Source organism: Daucus carota, chromosome 2 (genome assembly GCF_001625215.2).
Source record: "Daucus carota subsp. sativus chromosome 2, DH1 v3.0, whole genome shotgun sequence".
Classification (NCBI taxonomy): domain Eukaryota; kingdom Viridiplantae; phylum Streptophyta; class Magnoliopsida; order Apiales; family Apiaceae; genus Daucus; species Daucus carota.
This window is the reverse complement of record NC_030382.2, coordinates 42,616,610-42,629,972: the sequence shown is the minus strand read 5'-3', so window position 1 is coordinate 42,629,972 and position 13,363 is coordinate 42,616,610. Positions and strand designations below refer to the sequence as shown.

At 31.9% G+C, this 13,363-nt stretch overlaps 1 long non-coding RNA gene across 10 annotated transcripts in view; it reads right to left on the bottom strand.

Moving 5' to 3' along the window:
• LOC108209373 (uncharacterized) overlaps positions 1 to 13,363 on the bottom strand; it is a 52,506-nt gene that overhangs the window by 17,678 nt on the left and 21,465 nt on the right. The window lies entirely within an intron of this gene.

Here is a 13,363-nt window from a genome sequence, read left to right as displayed (position 1 = left end):
ACATTGCTCAGTTGCAAGTTTCCAGTCAGGTTAGTGGTGAATTAGCTATTTAACCCTATTTAAAAACAAGAATCGAATGATGCGAAGATAGAATTGTATAATTGATTACCAGCTTCAAGAAGCTTCACAAACCGTGAAACTTTCAACTTTGGCTCCGGTCCGGGTCAAAATTCGAACTCTTCTTATTCTATCAGCCCTAAGATAAAATAACTGAGCCCTGTGACTTATGTACATGATTGGGTTTGCTAGATTTGCATATGGTTTAAATGAAAAAAAATCAAAACTCTCTCTTATTGGGGAATTAGACGCATAAAAAGAAAAAATTATAAGTCTAAACTTTAACAAAAAAATCAGATATAAATAGAGGTTTTAAATTTAAAAAATCAGATATAAATTTAGTATTAAAATTTTATATTTCTAACATGTATAATATTGTATATATAGTTGGAAATATAGTATCATTTTACAATATCGAAATTTAATATTAGAATTTTTTTTTAAATTACTCTATTATTTATCAACTATGTGATCGCACAATATTCTTTTTACTAGTTATAATATAATGTAATTTTATTAATTATGTTCTTCGTCTTTGTTGTATTATATTATCTAATGAAATCTCATGCTATTTTACTAATGAAACTAATTTTTAATGCAATGTCTTGAAAATAAGGCACATGTACAAGATGTTAAGTGTTGTAAGACATCATTAAAATAATATTACTGCAAGTATCTTAAATTTGACATCATTTGTGGATATTGTTCGACTTGCATCCTTGCATGGGGGTTACAGATCTTAGCACTCATTTACAATTGTACATGAAAACTAACAAAAGAAAACATTGGGATGTCAAGACATCATTTCGTTGGGCGACTTATTAAATTTTAAAATGTTGGCGAAAAAAATTTGGTTCAGCCCTGGCAATTTTACAAAATTGGGTCCGTCCTAACACTCTCATCTATACTTCTATATTATATTATTAAGGTTGAAATATTAAAATTTTGGTCGGTCAGTACTTCAGCCGAATTATGGACCTTCTTATATAATCAATTTTTCTTTTTAAATAAACCTATCATCTTTTATATAATTAAATATCCTTTATATAATTAAATACTCCCTCCGTCCCTCCCATTTCTTATCGAATGGGTTGGGCACGAAGGTTAAGAAATATGTATAAATTAGTTGAAAAGAGGATGAAAAGTGGGTAAAGTGGTGGGACCCATTGATTTTTAATGTATAAAAAGAAGATAGTGGAGTAAAAGTAGTGTGAAAAGGAAAGAAAAGTGGAGAAGTGGTGGGACCCATTGACTATTTTTGGTAAGTTTTGAAATGTAAAGAATTGGATGGGACGTCCCAAAAAGGAAAGTGGAAAGAAATGGGAGGGACGGAGGGAGTATCTTTTTTGAAGATTCGGTTAGTATAATTTATTTGTATTTCAATTAAATTTAAGAAATAAATGATAAAATTACAAATATTATAAATCACTCGTGGATGACACGTGTTATATTTCCATAAATACATACAAGAACAACGGGCGCAAGGGCAACCCTATTACCTCCAGACAAATGAATAACAACATTGCATATTTACATCCTTAACACTATTCATAAAATACTCCATCCACATAGAAGGATTCATAGATCCACCACTAGCAAATTTAACTTGCTTAATTTCACTTCTCAAACATTTATAAACATGAACACATTCATCATTACTGGGAGTTGAAATAGAGCAACCTTAAACAGACAAAGACCCTAAATGCATAATATCTTCAAGAGTGATAGTTACCCCACCCCATGGAAAAACAAATGTGTTTGTATCACAACACCAAAACTCAGCAAGACCCAAGATCAACATCTTGTCCCTTGGAACACTATATGTTGAGGCCTTGATTGCTTCGTAGATCCCACTTCTCTTTCAAATTTCTTGGGACTTGAGCTCTAAATATTCTCACAACCCCACAGAAGGAGGAAGCTATTTTTGTGTTTAATATTTAATGGAGCATTTTCTTCATTATTTTTATCTTATTTGCCGAAATTTTCTTCATTATTTAATAAGTTTGTTAAAGTGAAACAACTACACATGGAATAGGTGGAGAACCATTCATCTCCACCGAGTGTTCGACAAAATATTGCACTAACGAAAATTGGACAAGGCGGCGACAAAATGGATATGGGAAATCGATAAATACATGTGTGAATCATAACTAGGGTTGAGCTTTCATGGGGATTCAGGAAATTGACATGTTCATGGGTTGGTGTCAATTCATATGGGGTATTTAAAGGGATTTTTTTTATGCACCACATTTATTAGGGGTGTAATTAATTGAGATTTTTAAAGATTTTTTTCATCTACCACATTTATTAGGGGTATATTTAATTGAGATTTTAAAAGATATCTTTCATTCATTAAATTTGAGGGGATTGAAATCTGATTTTCAAAAATTATCATAATCTTGGAAATTCACTTAAGATTTTAAATTATTTAGAAAAACTGGTGGTATTTGATCATGATTTTAAATTATACTTCAAATTTCGAAGGTATTCAATTGGGATTTTTTTTAATATATTAAAAATTGATTGTATTCAAATGGTGATGAATTTTTTTGGACTTCATGAAATGATGATTTTTTTTTTGAGATTGTGTGTATTTTAAAATATTTGATATTCCACCTATATCCATGAGATTTCGAAACATTGTGCTTAAATCCTAAATCCTGAAGACTCTAGTCAGCTTTGCGATATTTTATAAAGAATCCGGATAAAATCAAAATCAGATACAATCAATTAATATTCATAAACTATACTCCCTCCGTCCCACAATACAAGTCTCTTTTGTAAAAGTTGGGCATTTTAAGAACGCATAAATTAGATAATATTTTCTTACTTGTGCCCCTAATTAATAAATGAATGAATGTAGACTCTTATTTAACTCTCATTAATTGTCATACATTTTCAAGATGGGTAATTTTGGAATATTTTCAATATATTTGCATTGGAGACTAAAAGTTGACAAGTTTAAGGTACAAAAATTTGTTACAAAAGAGACTTTTATTGTGAGACGGAGGGAGTATAAAATATATTAAAATTCCAAATGAACATTATTGGTCTAAAATATAGGGGTGATTTTTGATTAATCCCAAAATAATTCCACTTTTCTAATTGGATAAACATTTATTATATACCCGACTCAACTACACTATATATGCAGTGATTTCCCGTCATAACTAGCAGTTAACCATCTCCAACCAGGGTTGCTAAAATAGTTGCTAAGTCTTGCCAGCTCGGTATATATATTAATTTTTTATTTTATCTCTCTTTCATATCACATTTGCAACCTCTTTGTAAAATACAATCCAAAAGTTGGCAACTATAAGAATTCTCAATGTGGTCCCCTAAATAAATAGTGTATACCTATTTCAAATACATAAATGGTTAAGGTTAAATATAGTTTTTGGATAATACTGTAGTTTGTTTTTAGCTAAACGAGGTAGTTGCCAACTTTGAGTAGCAACTCATTGGCAATCATGGAGCTCTAATAGATTGGCAACTAAAAATGTCATGTCACATGGACATTGGCAATCTTTTGCCAATTTTTATCTTAGTCACTCTTATAAAAGAAGAATTATTTTAGAATTAATCAGAAGCCATTACTAAATTTTCAATCAGTGACATTCAATTTTTCAACATTCCTTGTACCACAATATGCAGTTAACCAATCAGTAAATAAGAATTATTTTAGGACTAATCAGAGTTCACCCCAAAATTTTAGACCAATAATGTTCATTCTACAACTTTGCTTTTATTAAATTTAACCAAGATATAAACCATGAGTAAATCATTACAATTTTTTTATTATAAAATATAATTAATCACTTCATTTTCATTAATTATAACTCATCCAACTAGGCTCATTTTCACTATCCAGTTAGAATATGATATGATAATATGATTAGATAATAATAGAATTTCCTATTTACTTTAAGTAATTTTGAAATAAATTTAATTTAATGTAAGTAAAGTTGAATTATCTTTTGATCAATCAAAGGCAAGGCCTAAAAATTTATATTGAATTTTATCCAAGATTTTAACCACATACAAGTTAATCATAATTTAACTTATAACTTTTTGGTTTATAATATAATGTAATCAAACTTCCTTCATAATCCAGTTATAACTCATCTAATTAGAACTCATCTTCGGGTCTCAGGATTCCTCAAATAAATAATTAACTAATTTATTTTTATCACCATTAATTATATATTTTCGATATCAAAATTATTTAATAATCATCAATCTTCGTCGCATTTTTTATATTTGTACATGACTCATGAATATTTATTATTTTAAATTAGATTAGTTTATAGTTATATTAAACTTAACTAAAATTTAGTTAGAAGATTTAAATTTATAATTCTTTTAGTGATTCAATTATCATAGAAATCTAATTTTGTGCGTAAAAACAATCGCCCTTACTATTAGTTTTTGTATTTTTACCAATTTCGTCAGTGGTGTTAAATTACCAAAACAATACAAACAACCACCGCACACAATACGATATCAAATACGATCAGTGCTGTAACCTGTTACAAATTTTTTGTTCGATTAAGATGGTTTTGCCTTCCAAATCTGCCTTGTTTGACTATGAGGAGTCTCCACCGGTCTGTTCATATTTTCATTGTTGGAACTTCTATTATTCCTGAAATTCCGAGTTTGGTGTGATTGTGACTGTGATGATGAAGCTTGGTTCACCTGTGGGCGACTCCGGTTGTTTCCTGGCATGTTTCGGAATATAGATCGTCTCGCTGGTGACAATCGATCTTGTCTAATTAGTGTAGGGGAAAGGGTAGCCTGGTTATAATAATTTGATGCAAGCATATTGTGTGTAGCTCGAAATGCATCTGCCATCTTAAATATTCTCACAACCCCACAGAAGGAGGAAGCTATTTTTGTGTTTGATATTTAATGGAGCATTTTCTTCATTATTTTTATCGTATTTGCCGAAATTTTCTTCATTATTTAATAAGTTTGTTAAAGTGAAACAACTACACATGGAATAGGTGGAGAACCATTCATCTCCACCGAGTGTTCGACAAAATGTTGCACTAACGAAAATTTGACAAGGCGGCGACAAAATGGATATGGGAAATCGATAAATACATGTGTGGATCATAACTAGGGTTGAGCTTTCATGGGGATTCAGGAAATTGACATGTTCATGGGTTGGTGTCAATTCATATGGTGTATTTAAAGGGATTTTTTTATGCACCAAATTTATTAGGGGTATAATTAATTGAGATTTTTAAAGATTTTTTTCATCTACCACATTTATTAGGGGTATATTCAATTGAGATTTTAAAAGATATCTTTCATTCATTAAATTTGAGGGGATTCAAATCTGATTTTCAAAAATTGTCACAATCTTTGAAATTCACTTAAGATTTTAAATTATTTAGAAAAACTGGTGGTATTTGATCATGATTTTAAATTATACTTCAAATTTCGAAGGTATTCAATTGGGATTTTGTTAGGAATCAATAATTTTTGATGATAACATAAACATATTGTAACATGTCTTTTTTAGAATCTTTATCAAATTTCAGTTGTAATTGTTATACTTCTTGTCTTTGGGAATTATCAACGGATGGGTAGAATAGGATGGCTAATTGTAAATATCCAATGCCATGTAATTTTATCTAAGTGAAGGATATTCAACTGATGAGATGTAACTATTAAACTGATGAAGACTGGGTCATGTTTCAACTGATGAAAACCAAGCATTCAACTGAAGACAAAGTATTCAACTGATGATGCTAAGGAATTCAACTGATGAGACTGAAACAACATTCAACTGATGAAGTCTGTAATTCGTTCAACTGATGAAAGAACTCTCAACTGATGAAGTAAAGAGCAGTTGAAAGTAACCAGAACTTTCAACCGATGAAGCAAAGAGCAGTTGAAAGTGACTAGAGCTTAAGTCTGACAAATCACATGGATCGAGAATCAAATGGATCGAATTACACTAAAATAGACATGGAAGCCTGATTAGGAAAATAAGGAAGAAGCAGAAACATTCTTATCTCATGTAATGCAATCTGGATCAAATCAAGATGATGGTCAAAGATGAAGACATCTCAGAAAGCGCATGCATAAGACAAAGATGTGCAGCATTGTTTTAGATTAGAGTGCAATTTGTATTCTAGTTAAAAAGCTTTGTAAAACTTGGAGTATATAACCAAGTTAGTAGCATCAGTTGAACTTGTTCGAAAAACTTGAGAGAATATCTGAGAGTTAGAAACTGTTCAAGTGATGAACCTGCAGCTGTGCGAATTGTAATCAATCCACAGATTCTTCTATATAAAATCTCACGGGTGGATCATTCAATCCACCCGTATTTTTAATACTTGGTGTTTTTCTGTTTGTTGTTTTAAAGTGTTTGTTCTTGAATGTTTTATTTTTGTAAAAGATTGTATTCAACCCCCCCTTCTACAATCTTTCTTATAGTTGGTGTAAAATAAAAATTGGTATCAGAGCGAGGTTCCCAACAAACAGGGAAAAAGATCAACACTGCTAAAGAAAGATGGGAAAGAAGGATGCTGGAGTGAAGATTCCTGTTCTTGACAAAGACAACTACTTTCACTGGAAAGTAAGAATGCATCTGCATTTGTTGTCTATTGATGAAAGTTATGTGAACTGCATTGAGAAAGGACCTCATGTCCCAATGAAGGTCTGCACCAGTATGGGAGCTGATGGTGAAGATATGGTAGGAAAAATGGTTCCAAAACCTATCCGTGAGTATTCTCAAGAAGATACTGAAGAAGTGCACAAGGACAAGAAAACCATGAACCTTCTGTTTAATGGTTTGGATCAAGAAATGATTGATAGTATTATTAGCGGCACAAGTGCTAAAGAAGTTTGGGACACCATCAGGATCATCTGTGAAGGGAATGAGTAAGTAAGAGAAAACAAAATGCAGTTGCTGATTCAACAATATGAGTCATTCCATTTCAAGGCTGGTGAAAGTTTGAGTGACACATTTAACAGATTTCAAAAACTGTTAAATGGCCTGAAACTTTTTGGAAGAGTATATCAGGTTAAAGATTCAAACTTGAAGTTCTTGAGAGCTCTTCCCAAATAATGGAAACCCATGACAGTCTCTCTCAGAAACACTCAAGAATTTAAAGACTACACTCTAGAGAGACTGTATGGAACTCTGAAGACCTATGAGCTTGAAATGGAACAAGATGAAGAAATAGAGAAAATCCAAAAGAAAAGGTATTCATCTGTGGCTTTAGTTGCATCTCTTGATGAAACTGTCAAGGACAAGGGAAAATCTCAGGTTGAAGAAACTGAGAAGTTGGTCAAAGAAGAGAGCTCAGAATCAAGTAAAAGAAAAGGAAAAGATGTAGCTGATTCTGATGAAGAAAGTGATGGGATTGATCAGCACTTAGCCTTCCTATCAAGAAGATTCTCCAAACTGAAATTCAAGAAGAATTTCAACCCTGCAAAATCATTTAAAGGCAACTCCAAGCCTGATAGAAGCATGGTGGACAGATCCAAATTCAAGTGCTTCAACTGTGGAAATGCAGGTCACTTTGCTAATGAATGCAGAAAGCCAAAAGCTGAGAAGAGATCCAGTGATCATATGAATTACAAAAAGAAATATTATGAACTTCTCAAGCAAAAAGAAAGAGCATTCATTACAAAAGATGATTGGGCAGCTGGAGATGATTCTGAAGATGAGGAGGAGTTTGTCAATCTTGCTCTAATGGCCAACCCACAGATCAAGAAGAAAACACTGGAAGCAGCAGTCAGGTATTCACTACAAACTTAGTAGAGTTAACTAAAGATGAATGCAATGCTACTATCAATGAAATGTCTACTGAGTTATATCATTTGCATGTCTCTTTGAAATCTCTTACTAAGGAAAATTGTAGAATTAAGGAAGCTAACACCTTTCTTAGTGATAGAAACAGTGCTCTAGAAACTCAATTCATTGAGTTTGAGAGACTGAAGATTGAATGTCAAACAGCCAAGGATGATCTTTTGGCTGTATTAAAAAGAGAAGAGATCATAAGAAAACAGCTTGATAAGGAACAAGAAATTATAGCTAAATGGAAATATGGGAGAGATGTTTCCACTAATATCATCAACATGCAAGGTAGAGAAACCTTTGTGGAGAATGAATGGAAAAGGAATAAGAAAGCTCTTGAGATCTCTGAGATCAGTTCAAGTGATGAGAATACTGATGATGATCATCAGTTGAAAAGTAAAGCTTCAACTGAAGAGAATCATCAGTTGAACAAAAACTCATCAGTTGACAAGAAAGTTCTCAAGAAACTCAACAAGAAATATGGTCCTGTTAAGAAGAACTTTGTTAAAGGTGAGAATAATTCTTCTGAGACTAGTGAAAGTGTCAATAACACTCATAATTCCAGTAATAAGACCAAGAAGAAATTGGATGCTAGTGAGCTTAAATCAGAAGAGACTAAGAAGAAGAAAGGGAATAGAAATGGTAAAATTGGAGTCAATAAGCACACTAATTACACACCCAATGCCAGTGCTCCTAGGAAAACTTGCAGTAAATGTGGTAGTGTAAATCACTTATCTACTAATTGCAAAACTGTGATTGCTCCCAATTTATCATTGCCTATTCCCATGCCATCTGTTCCTCACATGAACTTATCTGCTATGAACATGATGCCTGGTTTATTGCCTCACAATTCATATTCTCAGCCTAGCATGCCATATATGTTCAATCCATATTTCAATGCTTCTAACATGCCTCAATTCCATTCAAACTTGCATGGTATAAACAATGTATGCATGCCTCAAATGCCTGTGTTTAAGAACAATGTTGAAATTCCAATTTCTCAACCAAAACCCAAGATCGAACCACCTCAATCCAAGGGAAAAGTTGAGAATGAAGGAAAAGCTGTTAAGACTAACAAATCTGGATCCAAAGCAATTTGGGTACCACAATCAACTTGATCTGTTTTTGAAATGTGTGCAGGGAAACCATAAGAAGAATTTGTGATACTTAGATAGTGGATACTCCAGGCACATGACTGGTAATTCTTCCCTACTCACAAAGTTTGTAGAGAAAGCTGGCCCTAGCATTACCTTTGGAGATGACAACAAAGGATATACTATGGGATATGGCTTGATTGCAAAAGAGAATGTCATCATAGATGAGGTTGCATTGGTGTCTGGTCTTAAGCATAATTTGCTTAGCATCAGTCAACTCTGTGACAAAGGATACAAAGTTAATTTCACTCCTGCAGCCTGTGTTGTCACCAAAGGAGATGACAGCAATGTGGTACTAATTGGACAAAGGAAAGGAAATGTGTATGTAGCTGACTTCAATTCCGTCAAGTCTGAATCAATCACGTGTTTTCTCAGCAAAGCAAGCTCAGATGACAGTTGGCTATGGCACAAAAGATTGTCTCATTTAAACTTCAAGACACTAAATGAGCTAGTCAAGAAGGATTTGGTAAGAGGAATACCAAAGCTGGAATTCTCCAAAGATGGTCTGTGTGGAGCTTGTCAGCAAGGAAAGCAAAAGAGAAGCTCTTTCAAAAGCAAATCTCTTTCATCAATTATGAAACCTCTTCAGCTCCTGCATATGGATTTGTTTGGACCAGTCAATATAATGTTCATTTCAAAGAAGAAATATTGTCTAGTGATTGCTGATGATTTTTCAAAATTTATTTAGACTTTCTTCCTGCATTCTAAGGATGAAGCTGGGAAAATCATTATCAATCATATCAAGGCATTAGACAACAATCCAGATGTCAAAGTTGAAAGAATAAGAAGTGATAATGGAACAGAATTCAAGAATTCTGTGATGAAAGAATTTTGTGAAGATAAGGGAATTATTCATGAGTTTTCTGCACCAAGAACTCCACAACAAAATGGTGTGGTAGAAAGGAAGAATAGAACTCTCATTGAGGCTGCAAGAACCATGATTAATGAAGCTCAACTTCCAACCTATTTTTGGGTTGAAGCTGTGAACACTGCTTGTTTTACTCAAAACATTTCTCTAATTACCAAACCTCACAATCAAACTCCTTTTCAACTCTTCAAGGGAAAGAAGCCAAAAATTAGCTTGCTTCATGTATTTGGATGTAAGTGTTATGTTCTAAGAAATCAAGGTGAAAATCTTTGAAAATTTGAAGCCAAAGCAGATGAAGCTATTTTTGTTGGATATTCTAATGGAAAATCATTTAGAGTATACAATCTGAGAACCAACATTGTTATGGAATCAATTCATGTAGTTTTTGATGATAAAAAGATTCAAGGATTGACAGATGAAGGATTTCATGATAATCTCAGATTTGAGAATGAAGGTGAAGGTTATCTATATGATAGTGATGATAATTGTGATGATTCTGTTCAAAATGTTGGAATTAACCTTAGAATTAATATTTCAACTGATGAGACCTTGGTGCAAGAGACAACTGCTATTGAAAACTCAACTGAAGCATCAGTTGAAACTACTTTGGAGGCTTCAGTTGAAACCCCTCAAGGATCATCAGTTGAAAGAGTGTCTCAAAATTTTAATCAATCTAGAAATAATGAGATGTCAAATTTAGGGGGAGTTTTTCAACATGGAAATCTGAACTATAACAATGAAGCTACATCATCAAGACAATCACTTCCACCTCAAAAAAAATGGACAAGGGATCATCCTTTTGAATTAATTATTGGAGATGCAAATGCATCTGTACACAATACCAAAACAATACAAACAACCACCGCACACAATATGATATCAAATACGATCAGTGCTGTAGCCTGTTACAAAGTAGTTCGATTAAGATGGTTTTGCCTTCCAAATCTGCCTTGTTTGACTATGAGGAGTCTGCACCGGTCTGTTCATATTTTCATTGTTGGAACTTCTATTATTCCTGAAATTCCGAGTTTGGTGTGATTGTGATCACTGTGATGATGAAGCTTGGTTCACCTGTGGGCGACTCCGGCTGTTTCCTGGCATGTTTCGGAATATAGATCGTCTCGCTGGTGACAATCGATCTTGTCTAATTAGTGTAGTGGAAAGGGTAGCCTGGTTATAATAATTTGATGCAAGCATATTGTGTGTAGCTCGAAATGCATCTGCCATCTTTGTCAGTTGGTTGTTGGTAACAGTCCTTGCAGTATTAACTTTGGAATATTGTCAATATAATTGCATTGGAGACTAAAAGTTGACAAGTTTATGGGACAAATATTTCTTACAAAAAAGACTTCTATTGTGGGACGGAGGGAGTATAAAATATATTAAAATCCCAGTTGAAGAATGAACATTATTGGTCTAAAATATAGGGGTGACCTTTGATTAATCCCAAACTAATTCCACTTTTCTAAATGGATAAACATTTATTATAACACTCAACTCTACTACAGTATGCCGTTTTTTCCCGTCATAACTGACAGTTAACCATCTCCGACAAGGGTTGCTAAAATAGTTGCTGAGTCTGCATTTGCTAAAATAGTTGCTAAGTCTTGCCAACTTGGTATATATATTAAAATTTTTTTTATCTCTCCTTCATATCACATTTGCAACCTCTTTGTAAAATACACTCCAATAGTTGGCAACTATAAAAATTGTCAATGTGCTCCCCTAAATAAATATTGTATACCTATTTCAAATACATAAATGGTTAAGGTTAAATATAGTTTTTGGATAATACTGTAGTTTGTTTTTAGCTAAACGAGGTAGTTGCCAACTTTGAGTAGCAACTCATTGGCAATCATGGAGCTCTAATAAGTTGGCAACTAAAAATGTCATGACACATAAACATTGGCAATCTTTTACCAATTCCTATCTTAGTTACTCTAAAAAAAGAGGACTTATTTTAGAATTAATCAGAAGTTATTACTAAATTTTATATCAATGATATTCAATTTTTCAACATTCCTTGTACCATAATATACAGTTAACCAATCAGTAAATAAGAATTTACTGATTGGTTAACTGTATAAGAATCTACTACAGTATGCCGTTTTTTCCCGTCATAACTGACAGTTAACCATCTCCGACAAGGGTTGCTAAAATAGTTGCTGAGTCTGCATTTGCTAAAATAGTTGCTAAGTCTTGCCAACTTGGTATATATATTAAAATTTTTTTTATCTCTCCTTCATATCACATTTGCAACCTCTTTGTAAAATACACTCCAATAGTTGGCAACTATAAAAATTGTCAATGTGCTCCCCTAAATAAATATTGTATACCTATTTCAAATACATAAATGGTTAAGGTTAAATATAGTTTTTGGATAATACTGTAGTTTGTTTTTAGCTAAACGAGGTAGTTGCCAACTTTGAGTAGCAACTCATTGGCAATCATGGAGCTCTAATAAGTTGGCAACTAAAAATGTCATGACACATAAACATTGGCAATCTTTTACCAATTCCTATCTTAGTTACTCTAAAAAAAGAGGACTTATTTTAGAATTAATCAGAAGTTATTACTAAATTTTATATCAATGATATTCAATTTTTCAACATTCCTTGTACCATAATATACAGTTAACCAATCAGTAAATAAGAATTATTTTAGTACGAATCAGAGTTCACCCATAAATTTTAGACCAATAATGTTCATTCTACAACTTTGCTTTTATTAAATTTTAACCAAGATATTAACCATGAGTAAATCATTACAATTTTTTTATATAATATAATAATATAATTAATCACTTCATTTTCATTAATTATAACTCATCTAATTAGGCTCATTTTCACTATCCAGTTAGAATATTATATAATAATATGATATAATAATTTGATTAGATAATAATAGAATTTCATATTTACTTTAAGTAATTTTAAAATAAATTTAATTTAATGTAAGTAAAGTTGAATTATCTTATGATCAATAGAAGCAACACCTAAAAATTCATATTAAATTTTATCCAAAATATTAACCACATACAAGTTAATCATAATTTAACTAACTTTTTAGTTTATAATATAATTGAATCAAACTTTCTTCATAATCCAATTATAACTCATCTTATTAGACTCCTTTTCATTATCTAATTAGAACTCATCTTCGGGTCTCAGAATTCCTCAAATAAATAATTAACTAATTTATTTTTATTTCCATTAATTATATATTTTCGATATCAAAATTATTTAATAATCATCAATCTTCGTCGCATTTTTTATATTTGTGCATGACTCAACAATATTTATTATTTTAATTTTGATTAATTTATACTTATATTAAACTTAACTAAAATTTACTTAGAAGATTTAAATTTATAATTCTTTTAATGATTCAATTATCATATAAATCTAATTTTGTGCGTAAAAACAATCGCTCTTACTATTATTTTTTTTATGTTACCGATTTCGTCAG